Source organism: Ochotona princeps, chromosome 23 (assembly GCF_030435755.1).
Source record: "Ochotona princeps isolate mOchPri1 chromosome 23, mOchPri1.hap1, whole genome shotgun sequence".
NCBI classification, from domain to species: Eukaryota; Metazoa; Chordata; class Mammalia; order Lagomorpha; family Ochotonidae; genus Ochotona; species Ochotona princeps.
Window position 1 is genome coordinate 18,683,216 of NC_080854.1, and position 23,445 is coordinate 18,706,660.

The 23,445-nt window shown below is 39.2% G+C and overlaps 1 protein-coding gene across 1 annotated transcript in view; it reads left to right on the plus strand.

Moving 5' to 3' along the window:
- Positions 1–1,513, plus strand: part of PLCXD3 (phosphatidylinositol specific phospholipase C X domain containing 3) — a 129,894-nt gene extending 128,381 nt beyond the window's left edge. The window contains exon 4 of the mRNA XM_058680078.1: positions 1,267–1,513. The gene's annotated coding sequence lies outside the window, so the exon portion shown is untranslated. The remainder of the gene's footprint in view (positions 1–1,266) is intronic.
- Positions 1,514–23,445: the final 21,932 nt, after the last annotated feature.

Consider the following 23,445-nt stretch of genomic DNA (forward strand, 5'->3'; position numbering starts at 1 on the left):
TAATGTAGTCAAATTAACAGTTAGGCAATAGAGAAAATTATAGCCTGACAGCACCAAATCACTTCTCCCTAATCAATACTAATTGCAGGAGAGCCAAAAGTCATCAGCTCAGTCCTTGGCGGTCTTAGTGGAAAATGCTAGCTGCAGACAATAGGCCTGCTACCTGAGTTAGGGCCCTTCTGAATGCAGGAAGCCCAATCACAGAGCAAGGTGAGGAAAGTGAAAGGGTGTGTGTGTGAGTGTGTATCTCTACCTGCCTCTCTAAATAACTTCTTTTAATTAAAGATTTATTTTATTTGCATTGGAAAGTCAAATATACAGAGAGGAAGAGAGACAGAGAGGAAGATCTTCTGCCCAAAGATCCACTCCCCAAGTGAGCGCAACGTCTGCTGCTGTGCCGATCTGCAGCCAGGATCCAGGAATTTCTTCCAGGTCTCCCACATGGGTGCAGGATCCCAAGGCTTTGGGCCATCCTCGACTGCTTTCCCAGGCCACAAGCAGGGAGCTGAATGGGAAGTGGAGCTGCCAGGATTAGAACCAGCGCCCATATGGGATCCCGGCATGTTCAAGGTGAGGACTTTAGCCACTAGGCCACGCTGCCGGGCCCTCTAAATAACTTTTTAAAACAAATTTAAAAGAATATTTTTGGCACACTCTGCTCAAGCACTGTGTATTTTCCCACAACTTTTCTATTGCCCTTTTCCATACTCTTCACCTCAGGTAGCAGGATTATCCGATCAATAATCCATTTCTAACAATGTTGTCATTCAAGAGAGAATTGTCCCTGTGCTAACAAATGTATACAATGACATCCACATAGAACACATTTGTTGCTGCATATAGGGAACACTAGGCTCTAGTATCAACATCACACAAATCCAGTTATTTGAACCCAGAATTTAGCAAAATTATTAAATATATCAGAGTTTTAATGTAATGATATATTGGTTATCCTAAAACAGAGAATTAGAAAGAATTTAGAAATAACTGTTACAGACACCAGGCACATAACCCAGCCAAATGATGCAATCAATGAAAAGCATTACATGGATAAACTCTTCTCCCTGCTCCTTTCCCAAGGTAATTTCGGGTATACAAAGGTACAGACCAATGAGCTGAACAATTAATTGTACTGGAAGTGAGCTCAGTAGTACCCATTGCCTTGGTTTTCTCTCATTCCCTCCATCACCTACCTTGTCGTTGTCATCTATTTCCTTTAACCAGCTTCCTGGAAATGTCATATCAGCTCTCTGTCTCTGTTTCCAGGTAGCCCAAGCTCAAGCACAAAAAGGAAAAAGTCCTGAGATGGCAACCCGCTAGGCACTCTAAAGAACAGCAAGAGGACATGACTGTAACGCCAGATGAGAGAAGGGGGGAACTAAAGGAAATGGAGTCCAAAAAGTAAAGAATCAATCCAGCCAGATATGGATACTAAATGAACTTTAGCTTTCGGTCTAAGTGGGAACATATTGAGATGATCTGAATTACAATTTTAAAGGATGAACCTGATCAATGTGCTATGTAAGTGCTAAATTCCATGTAGTCTTGAAACTTCAAGTGGAGGTGTTAGGAAGGCAGTTGCAGACCTGGCACAGTAGCCTAATGGCTAAAGTCCTCACCTTGCAAGTGCCTGGGATCCCATACAGGCATTGGTTCATATCCCAGTGGCCCCGCTTCCCATCAAGCTCACTGCTGTGGCCTGGGAAAGCAGTCCAGAATGGCCCAAAGCCTTGGGACCCTGCATCTGCATGTGAGACCCAGAAGAGGCTCCAGGCTCCTGGCTTTGGATAGGCCCAGCTGCAGCTGTTGCAACTGCTTGGGGGAGTGAGTGAATGGGTGGAAGATCTCCCTCTGTGTCTCTCCTCCTCTCTGTATATCTGACTTTCCAATAAAGATAAAATAAATCTTGATTTAGAAGGAAAAGCCCAGGCTGGCATTCTTTGTAATGTCATTGGAATGTGGACTCCTGAGACCAGATGATGTTACCAAGGAAGGAAGAGGAACAGGTATAGAGCACTAGTATACTTTATTATTATAAGGAAGAGAATAGGGGAATCAGCCAATAAAAATGAAGAAACCTCCAGAAAAATGGTAGAAAAAAGGAGAGAGAGAGAGCAGTGGCTTGGAAGTCCAGTGGAAAAGCATTTCCAAAGGTAACAAGATTATAAATAACTACAGGATCATACTAAAAGTGTAAATGAGATTTAATGTGTTGAATATGGCCAAAAGGACAAGAAAGAATAGGAGAGAGAATGTGACCTTGGAGTTTACCATTTGGAATCCCTTGTGGACAAAACACTTTAGTTGGGGTGGGGGAAGGGGTTTTGGGGAAATGAAGGGAAATCCCTGAGTCTATACAATTACATCATGAAACAATAAAAAATAATTTAAGCAAAAATACTCTAATTGAAATGATAGAAACAAAAACATGATTCAAGTAGATTTAGCACAGAATGGGAAGAAGGAACCAGAGCTAGCAAGTACATCTTTTGAAGAGCTTTATTACAGAATAAAGAATAAGGGTAACATCCACAGAGAAAAGTAAGATGAGTAGAAGGTCTCTATGAAAGTGCTAAAATAACAGCTTGTGAGTGGATGATGCATAATCCATTCAGAAGTCACAATAATTATGCAGGAGAGTATTTCTGAGGGATTATCACTAAAAATGTGATGAGAATTCAATCTAATGGACAATTAAATGGTAAGTCTTACTAGCAGAGACACCACCATCATAGAGAAGGCAGATGGCTTAGGTCTTCTCCTTTACTTTATTTAGTGAAATTGACAAATTCATTAGCTGAGTGTAAGGATGAATCAATACATATCAAGGTGTGGAGGGCTGGCCCAATGGCTCAACTGGTTAATCCTCCACCTCTAATTACTGACATCCCACATGGGCACTGTTTCATGTTCTGACTGCTCCACTTCCCTTCCAGCTCCATGCTTGTAGCCTGGTAAAGCAGCAGAGGATGGGGACTAACTCTTGGGACCCTCCACCCATGTGGGAGACTCAGAAGAGGCTCTTGACTTTGAATCAGCTCCACCCTGACCATTGGTGGCCATTTGGGGACCTAATGAGCAGACGGATCTTTATTTTTTAACTTTTATTGGAAAGTCAGATTCACAGAGAGGAGGAGACACAGAAAGATCTTCCACCTGCTGGTTCACTCACCAGGTGGCCGCAACAGCCGGATCTGAGCCAATCTGAAACCAGGAGTTTCTGCAGTCTCCCATGAGGGTGCAGGGTCTCAAGGCCTTGGAGCATCCTCGACTGCTTTTCCAAGCCACAAGCAGGGAACTGGATGGGAAGCAAAGCAGCCAGGACATGAACCAGCACCCATGTGAGATCTTGGTTTGTTCAACATGAGGATTTAGCCACGAGGCTATCACGCCAGGCCCTAAAAATAAATCTTTTAAAAATGTTTTGCATCAATAGTAAGGAAGAAGATTAATTACCCACTGACCTTTCTGTTTTCTGGGTCTTTTTCATTCTTAGGCATCTGTCCCCATCTCACTTACCCAATTATCAATGCCTTCTGAACTACAGAATGGAATTCAGGAAACATTACCAGAGTGAGCAAAGCCTATTCGATTCTACTGTGTTCTATGAGACCACTTTGGGATGGGTGCTGTTTCAAGGTTTAAACTCATCCTAATGTATGGAATTTAGCCAGCCAATAATCTAGATGTTAAGGACAGTAACCAAATTCCCCAGAGATGAGGCAGACCACACCAAAGGAGTCTGGGTAAGGAAAAATTACAGGTGGGCATGCAAAAAGAGAAACTGAAATTCATCCAGGTTCTTCTTCTTCTTGCTGAAGTGTTATACATGTGATGTAGCACAACTTTGACCACCTGGCAGAGGAGGACACAGGCCATTCTGTGCATTCCAACATCGGTTAAGTAGGATTTAATCTCAGGACTGACTGACTACAAAGGTCACACTCTTTCAACTGAAGCAGACATTAAGATAAAGAGAGAAGAAAGGTCATTCTTCTCCAGGGAGTATCAAAATACTTAGCAACATCAACATGATTTTAGTCAATACATTCGAGCTAAAACACACACACACAATAAAAACAGACTGAAACAGGTTACACATATGAAGTCCATGTCACCTCTTTCTGAAATTGTTTTTGGCTGTCTTTATTGATTTGATTACTCCGATTTTTCCACTAACAGCCATTTTGTGGTGGCCTCCTGCTGATTAATTACAACACACATCTCCACAACAAGATCCAAACACATTTAAGCCCTTAAACAAAAGAACAAGCTCTGATTTCTCAATGATATGCAACATATGCAATTCACTAACCCAGAGTATCACAAGATCTCTTCTTATATTAAGGGGCCCTTGATCGAGTGAGCTATGTTCTGCACAGTTTCTTTTCAAGAATGAAGTGCTTCAATAAAGGCAAGTGGTAGGAGGGCAATTTGGCTTAAAAGAATTAAGTACAGTCCAATGTGTCACTTGCTTGGATCACTTCAACCACAGGGATGCTAACCATTCACCAAAGCCTGAAATAAAAACTGAGGCGCAACTAATAACTTCAGTCTTATAAAGAAGTAGTAGTCACTTATTCGTCATTCAATTAATATTTCAATTGAAAACCACTACTTGCCAGGTGCTCTTCTATACCCTCTAGCTACTGAAGCTTATCTTACAGAAGATAACTACAAAAAAATCACTACTGAGATAATTACAGAATCTCCATGGGATCAGGTTCTGGTGAAAGCAAAATAAAGGAAGCACCTGAAGTGTTCTGGGGGATATCAGAGGTCTCCCATTGCAACAGATACTCTAACTGAACTCTAGAAGAAAGTAGGTACAGGTTGGGTGAAAAGGGAGGAAGATGAGGGGAGGGAGCCCAGGCAATGCCATTAAAAGCCTGAGATGCACAATTCCCAGACAGAATTCTGCTGAGGCTCATGGTGATACAGACAGAGAAAATGGAGATGGGTGAAGATGGCATATGCAGTCTTGGGAACCACAAGCCAGTTGGACTTCAGAGACAATGAGAAGGCCATTAAAGGATTTTAAGCAAAAAATGCAAGTAACTTCTTTTGTTTGTTCCAAGATTTCCCTAGATGTTATGTACAGAATAAATCAGTGTTCCACTGCGGTTGTGCAACAAGGTGGAGTAATCCACCATGGGGGGAGGGTGCGAGGAGGGGTGGGGAGAATCCCAGTACCTATGAAACTGTATCACATAATACAATGTAATCAATGAAAAAAAAATAAATCAGTGTTCCATAAGAATTCCGAAGAAATGATGGTTTGACTAGAAAAATGGCAATGGAGTAGAGAAATGTGGATAGCTTTGAAACACAGGATTAAGTATCTGAAAATGGAAGAAATGAGATTCAAGATTACTCCCATGCTTCCAACTTGAGTCCAGATTATACAAACCTGGAGTTGCGGATCATTCATTCAGACTTTTGACAAAATGATTTTTAGGTCGTATATGTGGGAGAAGCTCTTGAGAATAAGCAGCTGGGTGAACTAGCTAAGACACAACTTAAAGAACACGGTGAAAATCTGGTCTATTTAGGAACAGAATCTGATTACAGTTATATTAATCAATAATGACAGTAAAACACAGAGAGAACCCAAGTGGTACCATTATAGACCTCCACCATGACAAAAATTCTCTTCCCATGTATGACCTCCAGTTAACTTGCCTAACTAATTATTTGTTATCTAAATGGCTTCCTTGAGATTCAGTCCTACTGAGATAGGACTTGAGTTATCCACAAATGGATATGAAAGTGGAAAAACAATGTTGCCAAGAGCTATACGGCTCAAGAGATAAAAAAGGTTAACATTATAAACCTGATACAGAATATAAATGCAGCAAAATGTATTAACACAGATTAAACAGAAGCCAGAAACTTGTTGTCATGAAAGTGAATTAATGTAGTAAAGTAGTTTCTATGATAGTTTTTTGTAGCTTGGGGTGAGTTTAATATCCAAATAGCATAACCTAATTGCAACCCCAAATTATTTTCAAATCCATCATCAATGCCATCTTTAAGCTATCCAGAACATATTACTTTTCCATCACTTAACACTGAACAGAGAAGACCTCATCGGAGGCAGCTGACTACATCCCATCACCACCATTGCCTATTTTTCTGTACTTCCTAAAAACCTTTGCTTATATCGATCATTCCACTTTAAAATTTCCCAGCATCCCAACCAAATAAACAGCCACACGCCTTTTGGATGGTACACTGTGAGAAAATAACACTGACTAGGTATGGTATAATATTCACTCTAAAGTAAGAAAAAGAAAGGAAAAATTAGTCCAAGATATAAACCCTGAATTGGTGTTGTGCGAGAGAGAACACACATAGTGAGGTACGTGGTACAAGGGTAATTAACAATGTAAAACCCACCAATGGTCTAGTGACTTGCTGGGGATGTTAAAGCTAGCAAGCAGTAAGAAACTAAAACCAAACCAAAATAAAAGACACTGCCCTGTTTTCAAGAACAGGCACCTGTCAGCAGGCATGACATCATGTAAGGCTGTAGTCAGTGAGGTTCTCTTTGTTCCCAAAGCAGTCTGCAGGTGAAGGAATCTGCACGCTGTGGCTCCCAGAGATATTAGCAAACCCTGCTCTGAGTACAATAGGTTAATTTACATATCTTCTGTACATCAAGCTTGTGATATTCAGTAATTTGACAGTTGATACTGAGATACACTCAAGTAGGTATTGTAGATTATTTAAACAAAAACATTTTTTGAGCAACCAGCAGCCAACAGATTCTTTATTAGGTACTAAGATTTTAATATTGAATCTGAAAATAAAAGTTTCTTCAACTGTGCAAAGTCAAGTTTTATGGAGGAAAACAGATGAATATTAAACTGTTACAAAATGTAAGTGCTAGAAGAGGATATGCATTTCCATGGGAAACATGAATATGGGATCAATTACACTGGTTTGAGAGGCATGACATTTGAGTTTGTTATATACAGATTATTGCATCAAATTAAAAATAATAGAAGAGTTTCTCCAATTGTAAAACATGGCATGGCAAAATTAGTGAAAGAATAAAAGATTGTGCTGGACTTATTGGCTAACATGCAGGTGGATGATGGAAATTGGAGGCTAAATCTGGAATTGCTGCTTGGGGTTCTGCAGGATGTACTCCAAGTTTCAACTGGTAGAATAGTGGGAAAAGAGCTGAGATAGTTCCAAGAGGGAGGTAAATCATGTTCCAAGATGGTTATTTGTTGAGCTGAATCGTTTTCTGAGCAGTCACAGGATAAACGCAAACCACGCTTAAAGAGAACACTCACACCAAAAATAGATCACAACTGCTTACAACTGATGATGTAAGAAAACCAAATCTATCAAGTATGAGGTATGAATATTATGAGTGAAACGAAGAGTAAACCCAAGGTGAATGGTTGCAAGAATGAAAAGAAAACAGAAGCAATGTCACAGTAAAACCAAAGGTCCTTAAGACCCAGACTACCAAACATTTAATTGGCATTTGGCTGGTACACTAACCATTTGGCCTGGTTAAATGGAATGAAGACAGGAAAGTTCTCCCATGGGGAGACATCTATGGGCTAGGAATTAATACAATCAGATTTCACTGTGAAATTCTCCCCCCCCCCCTTTTTTTAATCTAAAATAGAGACAAAGACAGCAATAAAAACAGAAGATGCAGCTCTTTCTTTTTCTGGTTCACTACCCAAATGCCCACACCAGTCATGGTTGCTAAAACTCAACCAGCTTTGAAACTCAATTCAGCCCCAAACTTAAACCAATCCTCCCACTTGGTGATAGAGATTCAAGTAGTTGACTATCTGCTCCCTCAAAGTGTGCACAATCGCAAGCAATTGTATTGAAAGTACAGGAGCTGGGACTCAATTCAGGCACTCTGATTGGGACATCAGAGTCATAAATGGTGTCTTAACCACTGTGCCCAATGCCCATTCAAGTTTAACATTTTAGAAACATTACTGTGAAAGCACAATGGAAGATGGAGTACAGATATAATGAGCAGTCACAAGGGCATTCTTTTGTGAAGGTAACTGAAAGGGGTGGTAAAACTTCAGCTATGATCAATGCACACAGACTGCAGCAGTCCCACGAGGAGGGGGAAAGTAATACGATGCCAGAGTCCTTGGGCAAGATTTCTTCGGTCTCCTTTATGGGATACGTAGGATTTAGGTTGGTCTGAATAAGGAAAGGACTTTGCATTGGAAGAAACAGTAGGCAGAATTTTCACAGAGGAGCAAATCTGGCAGACTCCTGAGTCTGGTCCTATTTGACATCTTAATATTCGTTTCTGGCTCGCTGTATAAACTTCATTTCATGGGGGAAAATAACTGAAGATGAATTTCATTTTGATTATGGTTAAAGATCTCAGAATTTGCCAGCATCATGTACCTTTAAAAATTTCAGTACAAAAGTCTGTGGTTAGAATCCAATAAATAAATTCATACTCTTAACATTATGCAAGACGTGAAGGAGAAATTCCCAAAGGTCCATTCCTACTCTATTCTCAGGAAATGTACTGTCCTGTTATATAGTATGACATACCATGATGTAATGGAAAGAACTTGGACCATACCTTTGCTAACTGAACGATGAACATGACCTTACAACAGAAAAGGACTCCTACTTGTCAAAAAAAAGATACAGCCTAATAATGTGCACATTGAACTGCAGTAACTTCAACCAAGACATTCTCCAGACTGATCACTGCTTTTTTAATGACTCTATTGACGTCAGATGATGTCTAGTGCAACCAGCTATTTTTGTATATCAGTCGAAAATGCAGGAGCTATCTCTCCTCTGAATTAGATCACACAGCACCAATGAAATGTGTGCCTTAGCCATAAGACAGATACGCAGGCACATCTGGCTTATATTAGAGACAATATAAGTTTCCCTCCATCTGCCCTGCAGCAATGGTTGCAATTGTTAATTGTGCAAATCACAAAGTGTTTTTTCTTGCAGTGTTTTTAAGAAAGAAAACAATCATTTTGCATTGCTGATTCACAAGCAGAAAAAATAGAACACAGTGCACAAAGCAAGGGAGCCTTTAGGAGAGCAGAATTGTGAATGCCAGATGCCAGATAAGAAAAGGATTAGCACAACATAACTGGTGCCTGCTTCTCAGTATTAATGCTTCTCAGGAGACACGTGATTGGGCTCAGGGCATAGAGATCCTAGGTTCAAGGACTATTGAGGCAGTGGCAGGTTCTACAGATATCTTCCAAATGAATACATGAGGACTCAGACATTATTGAAAATGCCTCGTGGCCCGGCAGCGTGGCCTAGTGGCTAAAGTCCTCACCTTGAAAGCCCTGGGATCCCATATGGGTGCCGGTTCTAATCCCGGCAGCTCCACTTCCCATCCAGCTCCCTGCTTGTGGCCTGGGAAAGCAGTCGAGGATGGCCTAACGCTTTGGGACCCTGCACCTGCGTGGGAGACCCAGAAGAGGTTCCTGGTTCCCGGCTTCGGATCGGCGCAGCACTGGCCGTTGCGGCTCACTTGGGGAGTGAAACATCGGATGGAAGATCTTCCTCTCTGTCTCTCCTCCTCTCTGTATATCTGACTTTGTAATAAAATAAATAAATCTTTAAAAAAAAAAAAAAGAAAATGCCTCGTGATATTACTGGAAAATAATCCCTGGTCAGAATCCCATGTCTAAGATCAAGCAGCATCCTGGCTTTCGGTAGTACCTCACACAGAATGACCTGAGTGGTGTAGGATATATATGGCTCACATGCCTTCATACTGTGCTAATAAGAAAATGCTCAATAGACACAACACATGTTCAAGAAAAGCCTTTAAACCATGATGGCAAAAGTTGTATAGATCTTTAAATTCCCCTAAGTCAAGTCGATTTTGTACATAAAATTATACTTATTTTAGAGTTTAGAAATTCTTATTTTATAAAAATTTGGTGAACTTGTCAACTCTTTGTGACTCTAGGTTGCTTTCCCAAATTCAATACATTGAAATGTTAAAACCATAGCTTACTGATTATATTTTATGACAGTACTTTTCAACTCTGAATTTTAAACTGTAGGTGATATTAGCTTGTGGGTGTCAAACACCATGAAGAATTCGCCTTCTACCTTTTCAATCCACTTGCTTTTCTTGCTTTCAAAATGTAAAATGTAACATCTCTATTACAAAGTGATACAAGTTTGCTATAATTTTTTAGCTATCATACAACTTATGGGACAAGTCTTGCAAAGCTTAGATACAAAATTTGTGCTCTTTCCTTGATGTCTTATATACACTGGTTAAAAAATCTTTTTCCTGTTGTGGGGTAGGCAGCTAGTTCAGGGTGAGGAGCTTGGAAGCTACTCCCCCTGCCAACTCTGTGGAACCTCCTGCCCACTTGTGACGCTCACCTAGCATCACCTGGAACCTGAGAGGGGGTAGTATCGTGTTGTTGCATAACCACTCCCCTCACAAGTCCCCACAAAGGCACATGAGAGGGAGGGGCTCGCTTTCTTGGTCACATGTTTTCATCACTCTAGCACTCCAATTCTTGGCCTCCCCAGTATCTGCTTGTTCTCTGGCTTCCCATGTACAGACTCTGAGGACAGGTATCCCCTGAGCATGGCCCCTCTATGTCTATATTCGTTACCCTCTGTTTGCTGCTTGGGCTGGACAGTGAAGACGTTAATGCAAAGAAGCTTTGCATTTCTAATTTGTTTACTTTCAAGATTCCTGGGTGAGGTGAGGCCCAGCAGTAATGGAATGTGGGTAGAGAAGCCAGAAAAAGGTGACTGTTTGCAGCTTTCTAAATGTGCTCAGGTTGTCTGCTCTATGTTTCTCAGAGAAGCTGGAACACAAGTCTCTAGTTTAACAGATGGACTTCAGGAAAATAGGCATTTGTTCCTGTCAGGGTTTTGATTCAAACTGGATTGCCATACGGAGTTGTCATTTGATAATGTTATCACCACGCTTGGTTAATAAAGACTCCTTAATGCACCCTAGACTTGCCTGGCATGATGTTGCTCACACCCTGCAACAATTCCTTCTCTATGTTAGTGTATGGCCAATAACATGAGGCAAGACAACAATTCAGCAATAACCCTAGTCTGAATGTACGTGCAAGGACTACACCATGTTCACTTTATTTCTGCATTTCTAAACTCTGGGAAACGAGTGCCCATTCTTGTTCTTTCTAATGACCTTGTCTCTATTTCAAGAAGTCATAATTTTAAGATGGCTTAACTGATAAAAATCAACAACATGGAAGATTCAAAGACCCTTCTACCATTTTGGCAAAAGTAGAGAATAAATACACAAATACGTGCATAGACTATCTCTGGAAGGATACACAAGAAACTAGTAATGCCAGTTGCTTCCCAGATCAGGACTGCATGGCTTAGAGACAATGATTGCATAAACATTTTCACTGTATGTCTTTATGAGCCTTTTAAAAATCTAAAACATACGCTATATTACCTGTTTAAATATATATGCACACACAAACACCTAGGCTTAAATATAACACTGCAAGGGCTACCAAACAGTAACACTTCTTGTTTCAAACCCTCACATGGATGCAGCTCTCCTGAATACAAGAGTTCCTAAAATGTCCTGTCCCCATAAGCCCGTATTCTCTTACTCATGCCATTTCCTTTACTGCATTATTTTTCTCAAAATGTCAGATGCCTACAATCTCCAGCTTTCCATTTCCCATATTCCAAATCAACACACCTTCTCTCATTATGCCCAAGATAGTTCCAATGCTCCAGAAAACTGCCTGTTAGCCCAATGCAGAGAAACACTATTTTACAGACCTGAAGGTGGTAGATCAATAATGATTTCACCTTATATTTCAGCCCTGCTCTTTCTAGAATTCACTCCTAGAAAGTAAATTAAAATCCAAGTAGATAAATAACGATATATGAGACGCTGTCAATCTTTATTTTCTGTCCTTGTGTGAGTTCAGATGATGCCCTCAACAGCAGAGCTACTCGGATGTCACATACACATGAGACAGAAGGGAAACACCAGCCATGCTAAGCTGTCCTCAGCATGTCAGTGATGAAGCATGCTTTCTTCTTCGCAGTAAAGGATCGTTTAAGGCGGCCTAATTTATTCATCACAGGTAACCTATAAGTCACTACAGAAACCATCTTTTTCACTTTCCTACCTTAAAAACACAGCTTTTTTTTCTGCCTTCAGTTCTTTTGGTAATTTATAACCTTTGCCTGATTGAGTCCAGGAATTTGACTTACACACCTAAAATGGAATTTTAAATAAAACAGTCATTTATATCAAGAAAGAATTGCCATTCTTTTAAGAGATAGTGTAATTCAGGTGACAGAACCAGATTCTACAATATGGGGAAAATCCATAACAAACTTCAAAAACAAAATATTGGCACTTAATAGGATTCATGTATGCATGACATTTGTAGATCTCATTTTAAAAAGTCAATCCACATGTTGCCTTCTTTTTAAAAACCACTGAGTTATGTTTTACCAGAATGTGAAATTCTAGCATTTACTAGAATGCTGTGAAGAAATTAGAGACAATAGAATTGTCTCCTTTGGAATGAGGAAACGGAAAGTTTCCTTTACTAGTGGACAAGATGCTGGTCTCCTTTTTGGGCAAGACAAAATACCAACCTGACTCCCAAGTTTCTAGTTGTATCACAGGAACAGCAAAGAAATAGTGATCCCACCCTCCTAGCCGTACCATGAGGATACAAAGAAGTTGCCCATGGATCCCTTCTGATGACCTTTGCTGTTTAATAAGGAACAGGCCAGACAGAATCACAGTTCCTGCCCTCTGATGGGTTTTGTCCCTCAATGGTTCATGATTAACTGCTATTGTGTTGTTCCAGAACTGTGCTTTAAGAAAGAATCCTACCCTTGACAAGTTCTCAGGCTTTCCTCCCAGGAAGCCTCTTTCCTTGATGCCACAGCAGGAGGTTTCTGATTTCAACAAAATCTTGCTTTGCTCACTATTCTGTCCACATGCAAACCCTTCTATGTGAGCTAAAAACTGAGTTGCCTTGGGTCTTCACTGTTTCCCCATGTGGTATAGCTCAACTGGGTCAGGTGTGCTTAACACAGGGCATTCCATAGGGATTTTACATATTATTTAATGAACTCCTTTTTCAGTTGTGGATTTGGTGAGTTAGGGCTGTCTCTCCAAATGGAACATCTCCTCCTTGAGGAAGAGAACCTAATCTTATGTGCTTCACTGTGTTTGCCTCTCACATGGAATAAATATTCAAAAACCACTGCCAAACAACTTGGGAAACTGTAGGAAGGCAGCAATAAACAGCCTGAAGGAGGAACACTTGGATTCAGACGAACAGGCCATTTTCAATAAGGATTAATAACCTTGAAAGGAAAATCAATTTAGTATTAAAAATCAAGCATACAGAATAAAACTCTCAAGCTTGCCTGTTTCTAACAGTGAAAATGGTATCTTTATGATACGTGTAAGTTATAAGGAAAACTATATGACTATAGTTTACATACCATGATCTACTTAAAGCAATGGTTCTAAAGAGGAAGTGTCATTTAAAAAGGGGGGGAGGTTAGAGAAGGAAAAAGGAGGGAAGATTGAGAAAATAATTCAATGAAGTGAATAAGAAGTGAAGCTAAGAGGGGGCAGGAAATTCTAAGACATTGGCTAGTCCTATATCTTATTGTTCATTTGGGTGGTAAAGCTCAGAGTAAATTATTTCTCAGCTTGTTCAGTTGCTTACCATTTTAAAAGGAAAGATACATCTCCTTGTTGAATTAGACATTGGCCATTGTTTCATACTCTTCAGCTTAACTTATGAGTGGTTAGGTTGTGTATTCTACCACTGGTTATGACACAAAGAAATAGTAGGCTGCTGTTCCTATGAAGTCATTCCCAAGACTGACCTATCCCAAGAACTGTTCAGGCTCATTCACCAAATTCAAACTACTCTGCCTCGGAAGGACAGAAATGCTCAATCACTTTCCCATTGAGAGAAGTATTATCCATTGGAGACCACTTAGTAACACTTACAACATGACTACTGCATACTTACATTTGTAGGCTCTGATTTGTCTCTTTGATGGACCATTGCCTTCTAGCCCCCAAAGGCTCTCCATTTGCACTACTACAATCCTAACAGGAAGCCATGGACCAAAGCTAACCAGATGCAGCCATGGTTTCCACAAACTCTGCTACATGTCATCATAACTGTATAGCTATGTAGTTCATTGCACTCTGACTATTCTAGTGAATGGATGGGCACTATGTGGGAGAGCACAGAAAGGAACAAAGTTGTTGAGAAGGGATTGGCAGAAGTAGAAATGAAAATGAATCCACCAGGGAAATATCCCCAGTGGTGTGGTGGCCTGAACATGTCTATAGTTGAATTAAAATGTGTTCCCAATGACATGATACTCTTCTTTACTGTGGTTTATTTCAGGAACTCTTTGTTCCATACCTTGTTTAGGATTATCTGTTCCTTTTTTCTTAATATTTATATTTCTGCATATATGAAAATAAGAAAGGCATCTAATTCCTAATCTAGGATCCACATAATCTGAAAAGGGAACAACACAACCAAGTCACATCATTCCATAAATCCTCAGAAAACAGGTAGAAGCAGGTGTCTAAAGCCAGAGGGAAAAAGGAAATGCAAATCCTGAAACCCACAGCCTTCCTGGAACAAGTTCTTCATGTACAGTCCAGGATATGTGACCTGCATTGATCATCATTAGACCTAACAGGTGAGGGGTTACACCCTGATGTGTCACAGAAAGGGGTTTCAAAAAAATTGAAGATACATTTTTTAACACAACTTTTTGAAGTACCTTTATATTTACTTTGAACAAAGTATTATCCCAAGTAAGTTATTTCAGAAACTATCAGCGAACGTTTTGTGTATCTATTGCCTATTTGAAGACAAAAAAGAAAAAAATAAATAGGATTATGCATTGGTTAACTCTCCTAAGTGAGAACTAGTTTATAATTTACCCATTAGAACTTTAACTTTAGAAGTAGATTGCCTATCAAGAAAACCAAAGGGAAGCAATGATTGGCTACAGTAACAACTTTGCCTAAGGGTATCACGGTAATATTTTTCTTCTCTTAGCTCCAACTCCAGCCTGAAACATTCCCATGTTTTCTGACTGATTACTTCTATTTCAATAAGCCAGTTGCATATCACAGACTTCAGAAAAATTTATCTCTTAAAAAAATGCAACCATAAGATTTTGTACAAACCATTGGTTCGGTGAACTATTGCTTCTCATAAAAGAAGAATACAAGGGCAGGTATTGTGGCAAAGTGAGCTAACCTGCCACTTGCAAGGAAGGTACTGGACGTCAGAGTTCTGGTTAGAGTCACACTGACCGTGCTTCCATGCCCACTTCCTGCTAATGCACCTGGGAAGGCAGTGGAGGTTGGTCCAAGGACTTGTGACCTGTGTGGGAGATGAGCACGCTGTTCTGGACTCCTGGTTTCACCTTGGCTCAGATCTGGCTGTTCTGACCATTTAGAAGACGAATCAGTAAATGGAAGTTCGATCTCTTTCTGTGTCTATAATTCTACATACACGCATACATTACATAAAGAAGTCTTTTGTAAAAATAAAACAATACCAGGAAAGGAAACTCTGCTTTAAACTGCTGATATTTAAGTCCTAAAATGACCTCATCTCCCTTAGCCAAAAGATATTTTCCTTGACCCATCAAACAAATCAGAATACAATGAGATCTACCTATACATAGAAATAATTTGGATTATTAATACATAAACAGAGTTGTGTTGCTGCTTCCTTTTTATATGCAGAAGCTGAGAACCATGACTTATGGCTTATTCCAGCTAGTAAATCAATATGTATTAGGCAGTAAATTTCCATCACAACAACTAATACTTTGTTGTTGCTTGGATATAAATCCTATCTTATCTGCATCCAAAACTTGTATTTTACTTCCCCATACTGACTTCCTTTTTGCAGAAACTATCTTTTAAGAATAGTTAAGAAACCCAACCAAGTCATCTGTAAAAATTTATCACCTCCTTTCCTTTTCAAAGATTTTTTAGAAAGAGTAACAGAATAAAGGCATCTATATTACACAATTGCGTCTGTTTCTGCGGTCATGATATTGTGACATCACTGACCAGTTCTACACATCCCTGCTCTCCTCCCTGTCTCCTGCTTGCTCGAACATACTGACATATCCCAGGATCCCCAGGAACTTGCTATAGGTAGAAATAGATGGGAGAGAAGTTTGGGGGGATTTTTATCACATTACATAAGTACATACAGAAAATGAAAGACTCTTTTTCATGAGAATGTGGTTAGGTTGGAAAAAGACATGCTCAGAGCAGATGATTTTGATGAACTTGCTATCAATGGAAGAATAAAGTTGTATTTCCCTTAAGTTAACCTCCTACTTAAACAAGGATTTTGTTTGAGGGGGAGGAATGCTTTAATACAGAAACATATGGCTTTTCCTTTTTCAAGAAATATTCTGAAATATCCTTCAAAAGTGGAGGAGGGAAATAAAGAGAATGCACGGGAACCTATTTCCAGAATGACACCAGCCCTCCTCTCTCCATGCCTGCACCAGCCTTTGCCTTAGCATAGTGATGTTCACCATGCGTCTGCAGTGTCTGCTGCTGCCGCTGACTCTTCCCAGGCAAGCATGGAGCACTGGACCAGCGCTACAGACAGGAAACATTCAACACATGAGACATGTTTCTAATGTAAGACCCTCTTGCAGTTCCCTGTTCGCCACTCAATGAGATCAGCTCCTATCCACAATCTATTCTCTTACTTCAAGATTCTCAGCTCTTCTCTACATCCCCCCACTCCAAGTCACTTGTATTTAACCATGCTATTTTCTCTGAATTTAACATTTTTTTGTCATCTAACCCACACTTCCATTTTTGAATAGGAAACTGACTCATTTCTTCATGGACAAAGTGATTGCAACAGCAACAAAAATTGAACATGTTAATTAAAATCAAGAAACATTTAGCAGGTTTGAATGAATAGCCATCTCCCACAAGAAGTGATCTCATTGCCAGTCTCTCAGCACCTTAAAAGTGATTCCACATGGGCACCGATTTGTATTCCAGCAGCCCCACTTTCCATCCAGCTCCCTGCTTGTGACCTGGCAAAGCAATCAAGGACAGTTCAAAGCCTTGGGACCCTGCACACACGTGGGAGACCTGCAGGAGGCTTCAGGCTTCTGGTTTTGGATCTGCGCAGCTCCGGCCATTGTGGCCATTTGGGGAGTGAAATCAGTGGATGGAAGATCTTCCTCTCATTCTCTCCTCCTGTGTATCTGACTTTTCAGTAAAAATAAATCTTTTTTAAAAAGTGGCTTCATGATGCCTGTGATTCCTTGAAAGGTTGTAATATAAGGCATGAATTTTGTTATCAATATCTTAAAAGAAATAGTAGATGAGTATTTCTAAATGGACTGCCCATTTCCAAATGTAAATACAATAAAATAGGAGAGTAAAAAAAATCACATTGTGCAGAAATGGTTCCAAAATTCAGAAAACACTTATACTAGGTAGAACATTCTGTATAGCTTTGGAATGCATTAGTTCCCAATTTCACAGGGAATCACCTTTTATAGTAGAGTTGTTATGTTCAGACATGCCAGAAAACAGATACACATAATAGGTAGTGATACTAAATCTTGAAAAGTTGTTTTGACATCTTAAGATCAGATTGAAGACCCAAAAGGACAAATATCAGATGTTCTGATATAAAGCAGCCTTCATGCAAATTGTAAGATCAATAACCCCTTCCATATCATTTTTGCTGCAACCCGTGCATTTTGATGTTTTTGTTTTTATTGCCATTTCTCTTATTTTCTCTTACCAAATTCTTCACTGACTTGTGTATCACCAGTAACATCATTTTACCAAAGAAGCTTTTGTGTTTTTTCATTTCTTCAATATGTTGTTTATTCAGCAACATGTTGTATAACTTCATGGTGCTGTAAATTTTTAATTTAACTTCATTCCTGTTGTTGAATTTGTTTCATGGCTTCTCATTTAAGAAAGTATAGTGACGGCATAATGGAGACAATAATATCCAGATGTGAAGATACAATGCAGTATGCATTTCTACTTTTGAATCAAAGATGGACTCCAAATGAAACTCTTGTATATATCCTGACAATAGGATGCTGGACTGTCTGGCATTGTCTGTACAAAAAATGTCAGGACACACTTAAACAACAGACTGATGGACATACAATAGTATAGTCCTTCATAAGCAGTTGTAACAATATGGGGAAAATCAGTTGCGGAATTTGGGGAGAGGGAAAGGAATTCCCAGACCCGTTACAATTGTACCATAAAATTTTTAAAAATGAAATTAAAAATTAAAATTACCATAGGAGGCCAACAGTAATGGGTGTAATACTTGGATGCCTATCACTCCAGCGTGAGACCTAGATTGAGACTGCCCCAGTCCTAGCTCTTACTGGCATTTGGGAAATGAATCCAAACACCTTTCTCCATCTGACTCTGATCCTCTCTTTTTCTGTCTCTCTACATTTAAAACGAAATGAAAAAAAAAAACAGTTTTTATAAGTGCTAAAAAAATAAAGAGGAGGTAGGAGTTCAAAGACAAAATAGAACACTAAAGTTATGCTTCAGTTTGCATACTGTCAATTTCTTTCCAGGAGCATTTTTACATAATTTTAAAGAAAAAAAATACATATATATTTTTAAAAGGCACAATTACAAAGAAATAAAGAGGGAGAGAGAAATGAATCTTCCATCTGATGATTCATTACCCAAATGACTGCTGTGGGCAGCACCAGACAAGATGAAGCCCAGGTCAGCAGCTTCATCCAGGTCTCCCACATGAATGTAGGAACTCAAGTACTAGGACATCCTCTGCAGCTTTCTGAGCCTCACGAGCAGGGAGCTGGATAGAAGTAGAGCAGCAGAGATTCATCGGATGGTGGCTTTGCAAGCAGTGGCTTAACTCACTAATGCCACAATGCCAGCACTTTATAGATTTTCAAAACTAGGGTTAGAAGATCTAAAACATTCCTCACAAAATATAATAGCCTAAGCTTGTATATCTGCAACTTCAGACTTATTACACTGTAGCTTGAAACCAGATCTTACAAACTGTTAATACTTTTCTGTTCCAACACTTCTGGTCTATTTCAGTACATACCCAGATTCCTGGTAGAAATCCATGATAAGCCATAGGAAACTAGCTACTCTAGGGGTGACCACTGCTGTGCTATATACTGTCCATTGTGAAGTCATTAGGGTAATTTTCTATGATTTTTATTCTTCATTTTATTTGTGGGTTTAGGTGTGATTTTTGCTTCTTGAAATAGCTAAATTTTGAAAAAAAGAATTCTAGCTGACAGTTTAGTAAGAGTAGATCCATTTTTTATGATACATTTTAATTTGTACACAGTGTCTTTCTACTATGTGATTGCTATGTGCCAGTGCCTTTATAAGGTAAATAGAGATTTTATTCATGGTCTGGGAAGCAAACACTGTGTTGTGCCTTTTCACTTCACTGATGGAACCTCATCACATGTAACTTGTTCATCTTTGCTCATCACATGTAACTTTGTTCCTTCTGTTGCTCTTTATTCACATAATCTGTCTGTAGGACTGTTAATTAAAATCAGAGAAGTTGCAGGGTTCCCCCACACACCATGGACATCAGTCTGGACCTAATGATGGGCACAGTCTAAAAGCACTAAAATATTTGGACACTTTATATATTTAAAATTTAGTGCCTCAAATATTTGAAGTACATCTTATTCTTGAAGACAGGGAACTGGCAACCAAAGCCTATGTGTCTGAAAGAAATCCGTACCTGTAAGTAGATGATAAATAATTTCATTAAAAAATTAGTTCCTGCACATAGGTTTAGGTTTCTAGTGGGAAACATTTTACTCCTTAGAAGACATTGGGGAATGCAGAGAAAAGGTTTTTCATTAGCATAATGAGTGAGAAAAGACCCAAGCTTTTAACACAGTGAGACCATAGATGCCAAATATCGTCCAATTCCTAGAGGAGATATTTAGGTTTAATAAAGAATTGTGCTATCATAAGGCCAATACTACCCCTGTGGAGAACTGATGAGTCCCTTTACTCAGTAGGTATGACATATGGGAGCTATGAAGGCAATAGACCATATCATCTTCTCTTTTTCTTTCTTTTTAAACACTTTACAGCATAGCTTCAGGCTCATAAAATGAACTAATTAGGGAATTTCCTCTTCCTAATATTATAGTTAATATCCACTGGTAGCAACTGGTGATTAAAATTTCCAGCATTTGCATCAAGGTGTCTGCAGGTTTTATGTAAGGTTATGATCTAGAATGAACTGTTTAAATCTTATTTTGAAAAGTAATGTATTGCACAAAACAGAAACTTTGCTATAATTTAAACAAGTATGGAATTTTTAATGGTACTGAGACTAACCTGAAAAATAAGATTTGAAATCAAGGTTGATCCTAGAAAGAGCCCAGCCAGCATCCATCATTTATGTAGATGTTTGAATAAACACAAGAGACATAAAAACTTATACAACAGACTAGATACCCAAGCTAAGGACACAAGGCTAAGTGAAGCACACACTTAATTCACTCTTAGCCATTAAACATCGTTACCTTTCGTTTTCTCCATTAAGAATATTGCTGTCTTTTAAATCGCATCAAGTATTGGATTTAATATTTTTAGTTGAATTAGTAGCTTTTTTCAAGTCCATTAGAAGAAGACTCCCTAAAGGCAACACCAATTTTTACATTTTTAAAAAGCTTTTAAAATGCAATTTCTCTTCCGTGACAGTGACCTAGGAGCTGTTCCTTATTAAAGTCCATGATTATGCTAGTAGCTCTCACTGGATAGATGCTTCCAAAAGTCCATGAAAATGGAATTGAAAGATAAATGGTTTGATGTGAAATAAACCATACCTGTTTCAAATTTGATTAAAATTTTTATATTCATAGTTGATAGCATATTTATTCCTTTAAGTAAATTATCAATAAATGCAGATCCAACTAAGAAGGACTTTGAGGATTAACAGGAAATGGGAAAAATACATCAGAGGAATCTTGCCCATTCGTCACCAATGGGTGGCATCTGGTACCTCATTGGTCTTAGGTGAGAGGATATACACCTAGACACAGGCAAACGCAGGTGAGCAGAGTCTGTGCACACAAGGTAGGGAAGGGAGTGACGGCGTAGGTGTTTGTGGACATGACATCCTTCGATGGCTTCCATTTTAACAGTAACTTTGCTTTAAACTTAGAGTCCTGTTCTCAGCTACCACACTTGTGACACTAGATAATACTAAAAATGAGAAGTATTAATCTCTGTGGTATTTGTAACAAAGATGACAGCACAATGTCCAGCTCATCCAGAAAAACAATGGCTAAAGTGAGTCTGGCAACAGCAGATGGATATTGCAAGATTCCAGTCAAACGATTGTTGAGACAAACATAGTCCTTGATAAACTTGGAGCATGTAAATTCTGTAGTGGAATGCTATCTTTCCTTCACCAACTACATACAGCAAAAGCCCATCAGTGCAGGTGTAGTAATACAAATGGTAGATCGAGAGAGAAGATGGTTCAGGATTTATGGCTTTCAATTTCCTGAAGAGAGCTTCCTGCAGAGGTCTGACATGCCAGATGTCACTGATGCCACAGAACACTATCACTCTACACAGATTTCCTTCAGGTACACCACTGCTTCTGGTTGCTCGCATACCAAAGACTTTAACTTCCCTTCTACTGAGAGTGAAGCAATGCAAGCCTATCCCACAGCCATATCTCAAGATGCTAACATTGTTGGGGTAGTTTCTGACTGACCCCTCAAACAAAGCATATGTTTCCTGGTATGATGATATGCAAGATCAGAGGCCATCATGAACATCTTCTTAACTTCAACATAGTTTGAAGTGACCTAGACTTTTTGCACCTGTCTACTCATCTATAAATTTGGTCTTTGATACTAAGCAACTGTCACTGAATCATGTAAACCAGTAGTACTAGTGATCACATACTACAAGCCCTACTTTCTAGACTGCAGGTGCTCTTCATTAAGATTCACATGATCAAGCACATTACAACATATTCCAGCACTGGGCTATGCTATACCTACAATATGGAGTTCTTAACCTTCATACTCAGCTTAAATACACAGTGATCACCTCTGATCCACCAGTCAGTGACCAAAAGCATTTGCAAGGGACATGAACAGAGTAATCAAGTCTCTCTCCTCTTATTAGCTAGACAGTAAGGCTGCCAGTGCAATCTAGAAATAATATTTTAATTGAATTTAAGAAATAGAAGCCGCATGTAAATACTTCCACAGAAACTATTGCCAAATGAAAGACAAAAATCTTAAGGCTATTCTTTATGTGCATGTAATACGTATTTAATTCATATTATTTGTAGAGACTTTTTCATGAGTAAATTATTCCTTAGGGAAAAAAATGTACTAAATAAACAATCTATACCTGAAGAACTGTTACAAAATCCTGAATAACACATCACCTTTTTAGACACAATCATCAATTATATACCTTCCACTCTGGTATACCATGTATTTTCACAACTCTAAAATGCTATCAGAATGACCTGTTGATTTAATTACAACAAAAAGAACATATTAAGACAACACATTTTTTGTTTAAGAGATTATAAACAATAACACAAATTTTTGGTACAAATATACTGTGCTTTGAGCCAAGACAAAGTAACACAAACTCCCAGAAATAACCTTAAAACTCAACAAAGTGATGTGTTTTTTGATATTGGACCCAGGCAGTGTAGAACTGAGGATCCTGAAGTATGAAAACAAATGAGGTGGGCCCAGTTATAATTGTGTTGTTTTGCATAAGTTTCTAGGGCTCAAGCTAGGAAAGTAAAACCTAAGTGAATCCTAAGAGTCTCCCAGAGTTCAAGAAGCCCAATTAGGAGTTCAGGGATGCCAAAAAAGCTAGAGTTCACAAGGCAGCATACCAAAGAGCAGAGAGCTGCTGGGAGAGAGCTCACAGCAAGCAATGTGCAGAGGGTGCTCCTCCATTTTCAGTGGGGTCTGACAGCTCAAGGGGGAGAGGAAACTACAGGAGGCCAAGCATCAATCACCAGAAGAATTTAAGTGAAAAATCCACAAAGCTCAGACAAGTCTGAGAATATCTGTATTCCTACCATAAAAGAAAAATTCCAAGCATAAGAACATTGAAGCCAAGTTCACAAAGGCGTTTCATAATCACATGCTTTACAACAATTACTTATCACTCTAAGCGTATGATTATGTTTCATCCCATGTGTGTTTCCCATTGCATATCCCTCACCAGCCAAATGAAGTTAACACCTTCTCTTGAATCCACTGTGCTTACTCTCCCCAGTATCTTAGGGATGCCAACATACAACATGCAGGAGAGAGCTGAGGCTGAACCCGCAACCGTGAAGTATTGCAAACCGCTTT